The sequence below is a fragment of the Patella vulgata genome, chromosome 4, assembly GCF_932274485.2.
Source record: "Patella vulgata chromosome 4, xgPatVulg1.2, whole genome shotgun sequence".
In the NCBI taxonomy this organism is placed as follows: domain Eukaryota; kingdom Metazoa; phylum Mollusca; class Gastropoda; family Patellidae; genus Patella; species Patella vulgata.
Window position 1 is genome coordinate 70676481 of NC_065882.2, and position 7714 is coordinate 70684194.

Consider the following 7714-nt stretch of genomic DNA (forward strand, 5'->3'; position numbering starts at 1 on the left):
GGATGATTGAAAAAATCATACCGTTTTCATACTTCACGACAAAGTATGCTTACGGCACTGTTGTAAGCGTTTGTCGTATTGTTTTGTCGCCTGGGTAGCATTCTACTGGAGACGATATTGATTAATAACATAAATACCAGTATCGTCATCAAGTTAGTGTTTTAAACACAAAACGTACACAGCTCGTGAGAAGTCGTATGAACAAACAAGGCCAATTTTATGCTAGGTTCCCACTGTCATGCGATGTGTTACAATAAGATTGACCCTATTGAGTCCACGATCTGGTACGTGCAGAAACGTTCGAATACGTTTCGATACGATCAACACAATTGCTACGACTGACCACAATATATGATAGGACCGAACAGGACCACCACGATTACCCCACTATTAAATACACGATTTCAGTCGTAGCGGATAAAATCCTCTGTCTTTTGTGCAAAAAAAATTACGTAATTACTAAAACTTGATTAACCCATACAGTTATATATATCTATAGAAACATAACTCTATCATTGATTAGAAATACAACGCATGTGATTTCACTACAGTCGTGATCATCGAGCGATTTTCGTATTGTATGCTTGATCGATTCCCATTATTGTATGGTGACTTATTGTATCTCAGGTTGATTTCAGCTCACCACTAACGTCACTTCTACAAATGAAGCACACTGTGAAAAAGACTGCAAACGAAGAAATAAGAATAATGGACTTTGAATTGCTTAGAATTAAGAACACTGAATAAAGAACTGTTTGGTCTGCAATATTTGACACCGATTTGAATTTATTTCTCTTGAACGAGTAACAAAAAACTTGCACAAGTCAGGGTTGTATTTAAAGTGGCGTCTTTTCACGCATATACACGCAAAACTGGTTATGTTATGTTATCGTGTTATTATGATCATGTTGAGTTTTCCCATTTCTAAGTTTAATCTATACAGGTAGCATTACATATTCATAAGTTTCTAAATAAATATATTTTCAGCTTTTCGTTCGATTGATGGTTTATAACAACCTCTAGTCTTTAGAGTCATGGATCGGGACTCTAAAATACTGCCATTACGAATACAGTCAATAACATTAAACTACATTGCAAAATGTATAAACTATCAGATATGACCTAGTTTACCTGAGCTTACTAATCACTTTCATTTCAGATACTCACAAAAATCATAGTTAAGTTTTTAGATTGCACTGGATAATCTAGTTAAATCAATAGCAAACGTCAGAGACGGTGTGATTTGCTCGAAAAATCAGGCCGTGAACATATGTATTCGTTCGTGTTTAAAGGCTTTAACGCCCAATTATATACTAATCTTAAATGGAAACATTATTGATGAATATGGAGATAATACAGCTGTGATATGTTTAATTCTCTTACAGCTCAAATAACAAATATAGCTTGTTTAAAACCAAGCAGTCAGAGTTCTACATCATACGGTTGTCTGGCATCTAGGGCTGTAAATGGTGATACTTATCCTGATTACTTTGGTGTATCATGCACCCATACTCTTCTGGGCAGTCCCGGATGGTGGTGTGTTGATCTACAACATGTTTTCAGCGTAAACAACATTAAGATTTATAACAGAGATATTTGTAAGTATAGCACTTCTTCAATGTTGACAAATAATTATACGAACAATACGTTCTGATCTATTACCATCGCATCTATTATTGCAAATGATCTACTGTCTGTTCCAGGTGTACTTCGACTCGAAAATAGCTTGTCATTTCTTCATTTTTTTAATTAAAATTGCTAAAACTTTTTGACATACCTGGAATTTTTACCCCGTATTCTCTTGTAAATTTCACATATTGTCACTTTCTCAGAACATAAACATTACGACTACGCCTGCGTTAAATGGATCACTTGCATATCGCATTAGGATAGACAGGTACTTTACAAATTGACTGCATTCGGTTAGAAATGTCTAGTGACAATAATACTTATTAGGGTTTCACACTGCGAAGCCTGTGTGAAACAGTATTGTTTTTGTTCGGATTAATATGTTGTTTTTGTTCTGTTCCCACTTTGCTTATTTCGCAGAAAAATGCTTATTGCATAACTTGGAGTGATTTAATGATAAAAACTATTTTTAAAGATTCGGCACGTCAAAACCATGCGAACAGTCCGAATTAACTAATTTGGTTAGGTCTTATTTAAACTTTCATAAATGTATCCGTTAAAATGGTTCAGAATTTTTTATTATTTTTTTATAGATTTTATAGCAGTTTTTAGTTTTCAAAATTTGTGCTTGAAACTTCGTGATAACATATTTGTGATGATCAGCTGTCAATACATATTAGATCTAGGATCTAGCTGTTAGCTTATAAACTGGGTAATAATTATCCGACTGACCCGGAATTAACGGTATTCTTGGAAAATGTGCATTTTTTTTTACCTTTTCGGAATACTTATGGGGGTTAAAATTTAGCTGCCTTTGTAAATGAGCAGAGCTAGACGGGGCATAACTATTTCCAAAGGCATATATTAAGTCATATAGAAGAGCAAACGAAAATCCATAATTCATTTTAATTTTTTACATTTCCGGTAAATAGGCAAGTTGTGGGAATCACTTTTCAAGTTTTTAAGCCCATGAGAGAATAAATGATTGTTCGATTTTCATAAGAGTAACCCTTTACGTTGTTTTGCCAACACCACATTTATTTATAGTTTAAAAGACATTTTACCATTTGATACCTTATGCAAACCACCATTAAATCCCAAATGTCCAATATTACCTGAAGTGTCGCGATTTTGAAAAAAGAAATTATAGTTTTATCCCTTAAAACAAATGTTTGTTCTAAAGAGTGATATTCACTACCCTTTACTAATACTATTTACTAACTTCCTTTAACTAATAGTATGCATATATATTTCAACTTTGTCCTTTGCCGAGAAAAAGACGACTTGTAGGCTTATATACGATCAGGCAGATATCACAGAATAATCTCCAACTTTATCCATTGCCGAGAGATGGCTGATTTGTCATTCGTCACGTTGTAAGGTTTTCACACTTCGATATGTATTGATAAATGTCTATTACGCGTCCATTTTTAACACGTATGAATCGAATCTATTAAACCCTACGGGGAGTGACGGTGAGCCTCGTCATCGCAGTTTAAAATAAATATATGTATGTTTACAATAGCACTACCTTTTGGTTGACGTCTCTATTTTAATATTCCTCACTGTTCATTACATCATTGATATTCATAGTATTGCTGAAAAATGTTCATCACAGAACACCTATTTTCAGCAGCAGATTGAATGGCAGCCTTTGGGATAAAGTGTAATATTTTTTATAAGATATCTTATAATTTTTTAGATTTACAATAATTTCGCATACCGTTATTCCTTTAGATTTAGGCACAAAAGATTTGTTTCTGGTATTGTAGTAGGAAAGAAGGAAGATATAATCCCTTGAATAATGGAATATTGTTATGTACAATTTCAAGATAAAAAAAAATACGCGATATGTCAAGGAATGTTTAAAGCAATTATATAGTTATTTGAGAAACATAATACAATGAATTATAAACGAATTAAAAAAAAAAGATTGCTTACGTTCTAATTACACAAATTTTGGACGGTTAAAAACTGTTTACCAAAATTAGATACATTTGACCTGACCAGTTAGAGACCACCTACAATCTACACAGTAATGGCTAAAAACGGTTAAAAACTGTTTACCAAAATTAGATACATTTGACCTGACCAGTTAGAGACCACCTACAATCTACACAGTAATGGCTAGTGTGAGTGAATTTCTTTTAAAGAGGAAATTATTTAAGCGCTACATTTGGCTATTGCATATCCATAAATATTATTTAAATTGACTGAAGTGTATTCTTAAATTATTATATTTAAACTGTCAGCTCTTTGTCTAAATCTTACATAATGCATTTTTAATTCGATAGCAGACACATATGCCGTGTTATTGATTTAATAACTGTCAAAATAATATTTTATAATAGTAGTTTTATTTTTGTTGAGAGTTTCATTAAGAATTACGGTACATAGAAAATTAGTTGCCAGTCTTAGCTCAAGTTTTAAATTTTCAATAGTTCTCAAGGCAAATTTTAAGCCACTGATTAACTATGCAAATCGTCATAACCAATGGATATTGTGGACCAAATTATTTTTGAGTATGCAGCCTCCTTCCAAGATTCGATCACGCGTCAGCACAATAGCAGGTTAAAATTTGTATCTAGTTTATATCGATATCAAAAAGATACAACCCTCGGACGGAGGGAAATTAAATATTTAGTGGGACAAACAGCCGTGGTCTGGAATCAAGTAAATAACTCTTTCAAAAGTGTTATGTTCTACTGAACCGAAACACAAGGTACAATTTTATGGATACACAATTACTGAGTTTGATACTAAGCGATGTTTCGACGAGGATACTCTCGTCTTTATCAAGCAAATGATACAAATATGTGAATTGTGGGCACATATATATACGGAATATGCAACAAAGATAATAATCAAATGCAATTAAATCTTAACACCTTCGATTAGGGGGCCATTAGGGACTAAACCCACACAACAGAAATCTCTTACAGGGATTAAAAGGGGGTGAATGATATATTTATAAAGATCAGTGAATTAACACTGTTAATGGAAAACCAATTAACCTGAGCTGTAGATAAACAATAATATAAAGAGAAGTGTGTATGTATAAGTGAACGAGAGTGATCGCTGATCCAGGTGTAAAGAAAATAATAATAAATTAAAAAATTAAAAATTAAAAATAAAATTATAAAAATATAAAATACTGTATATTAATTCAATGGGCAGAAAATCATGGACTCCGGAGAATGTCATACATGTAAACCAGGATGGTATGGTAAAAACTGTGAGTCAACATGTACAGTTATCAACTGTGGGCGTAACTGTGACAAGGATACGGGACAGTGTAGTGAATGTAATCGAGGATGGTTTGGCACTAACTGTCAACATCTTTGTAACAACGGCTGCTCAAGCAAATGTCATAAAGATACCGGGATTTGTACAGATGTGTGTCAATGTGAACATTGTGTCCAGGGTAGATATGGTACTGACTGTCAACTGGGATGTAATTATGGATGTATAAACATTAACTGTAGCAAAGATACTGGTGCTTGTACTGAAGGATGTAATCTGGGAAAATATTCACCAATCTGTGGCTCAACATGTGAAGTAAGGAATTGTGTAGGTAACTGTGATAGGATTACAGGAGACTGTGACGCTTGTCAATCTGGATGGTATGGTACCAATTGTGAATCGAAATGTTCTCTAACCTGTATCGGAGAATGTGCTAAATCTGATGGAACCTGTTTTATCTGTAAACCCGGTTGGTTTGGTGCTAAATGTGGTTCAAAATGTTCTATTACTTGTAGTGGAGAATGTAATATAACAACAGGAAGATGTTCATATACTGAATGTAAACAAGGTTAGTTCGCTGATGGTTACAACAGGCCCGTCGAGAAAAAAATATATATTGGGGGGGGGGGGTGTATGTTTGGGGCAGTGCAGGCAGCCAAAATGGGGTTTCGGGGGCTTATCTCCCCCGGACAAGTAATGAACACATATTTGCAATTATTGGTGTGGGGGGGGGGGGGGGTGGTACGTACTACACACTCCCATGTCTGCGGCTGGCTCCAAAGGCCCTGTTGCAGTAAAATTTTCTTGATACTTGTACTAGGGTTGGTGGAAAATGTAACATTTGTAAACTCGATACATTTTGTCGAAAGTGTAATGCTACACGCGATGCCGAATGTCGGCCAATTACATACTTAATGTTCCTGCACATTTCAGGCTTACTGAAAATATACAATTAGCTATATTGAATTATAACGCGTCAACGGTTTTGTTTTTCTCCACAAATCTGCCTATGCCTGTATTCTTTGTCTGGCAATATTATAGGTTTTCATATAATGTGACAATTGTATAGCACAGTATGTGGGGAACAATTCGGTTTTAAGGAGTAACCATATCTAAATTCTTCAAACGTAAATTGCAGAGTTTTTCCCCTTTTATCTTAGGACTCCACGGATTGTGCATTAGGGTCTACAGCGGAATCCTTTCGATTTTTCGTAAATCTCCAACCACGTTTGAAGCTTGTGAACGCAATACAGTTATAAATAGAATTTGTGTTATTTTTCGATCGTTGTACGTTCAAATTACTTGGAGAACAAATTGGAAACTTGGTGAGATTGTTCATTGGGGAATAAGAAAGAACGTCTTTTAAATTTCGGATTGTAAATTATGAACGCGTTTTTATAGTCATCAATCGGTTCACATTTTTACAATTAATGCATCTGATGTGATACAGTTCATAACAGATAGTTTAGAACTTGTCCTGTGGACTTTAGATTCGGCGTGGGTCGCGTAGCCGACTGTGCTGCTGGTTTCCCGACAGGACGCTTAATACGTCTGCGTCTATATTTGGTAGTATATATGTTTATGTTACAAAGAAGTTCTATCAGAGTATTAATATTTCTTAGAGATGGTTAAAGATGAAGATATGAGTCCAGTAGTAGCTGGTATTATTGGTGCTATATTTGGAATAGTGGTTACAGTGATAATTGGAGTTTTATCATTTTTTTTCTACATTAAAAGGTATATAACAATTACATATAAAATGTTCTGCTAATTGGTTTGACTTTTATGTTGTTCCCATTTGAAATATGTGTTTATGATTTCAGGAACCAACTCCCTGTACCAACAACACAGGCAAATTCGCCGACCGAACTGAATACATATGATACTCCCAACCACGTCTCTGTTGGACAAAGTGAAGACATTAATCTATATACAAATTTAGACCTCTAGCTGCATGGTTCGCCAACTACAATTTGAGAGGAGTATAAAATAGATCAGCATATTGTTAAACTCATTCTAATTAAATCCAAGCAAAATGTTTGCATAAACTCGATTTAGGACCAGATGAAAATCGTGATAATTGTCAATTAAATGCTATAGTTTTACTAACAGTTCTGAATTGGCATAAAATTAAATATTGGCAAAAATAGGTAATGGCTTCAACCCTGGCCAAGAATAGTGTATTGGTTAAAGATTTGTTCATTTCTTAAAATGGCATATTTTAGAATCACTAAAAGGGCACTATTAAACAAACACTATACAATTGACCTGTAGACATGATAGATGAAAATCATCGTGGTGTTTCTTAGTTTATTGTCCCCCGCCTTTCGAAGAAAGCAGGGGACTATTAAAATGGGTTCGTCTGTCTGTCTGTCCGTCTGTCTGTCCGTCACACTTTTTGGGACACAATAACTCTCTTCCTAATTGAGCTAGAATGTTCAAACTTGGTGTATGTGTTTATTAGGTCAATGCCTTGATGGAGTTCGAAGATGAGAATTTTCCGCTTAGGGTAAGCAGAGATAAGCAATTTGATTGGTTGATGCTTTGGGACACGATAACTCTCTTCCTAATCGGGCTAGAATGTTCAAACTTGGTGTATGTGTTGATTAGGTCAATGCCTTGATGGAGTTCGAAGATGAGCATTTTCCGCTTAGGGTAAGCAGAGATAAGCAATTTGATTGGTTGATGCTTTGGGACACGATAACTTTTAATTGAGCTAGAATGTTCAAACTTGGTGTATGTGTTTATTAGGTCAATGCCTTGATGGAGTTCGAAGATGAGCATTTTCCGCTTAGGGTAAGCAGAGATAAGCAATTTGATTGGTTGATACTTTGGGGCACGA

At 34.8% G+C, this 7714-nt stretch overlaps 1 long non-coding RNA gene across 1 annotated transcript; it reads left to right on the forward strand.

Moving 5' to 3' along the window:
* The first annotated feature begins 4746 nt into the window (after nt 1-4746).
* Nucleotides 4747-7098, forward strand: LOC126817955 (uncharacterized). The gene is made up of 3 exons (XR_007679139.2): nt 4747-5440; nt 6495-6609; nt 6696-7098. It is a non-coding gene; the product is annotated as an uncharacterized LOC126817955 (long non-coding RNA).
* The last annotated feature ends 616 nt before the right edge of the window (nt 7099-7714 follow it).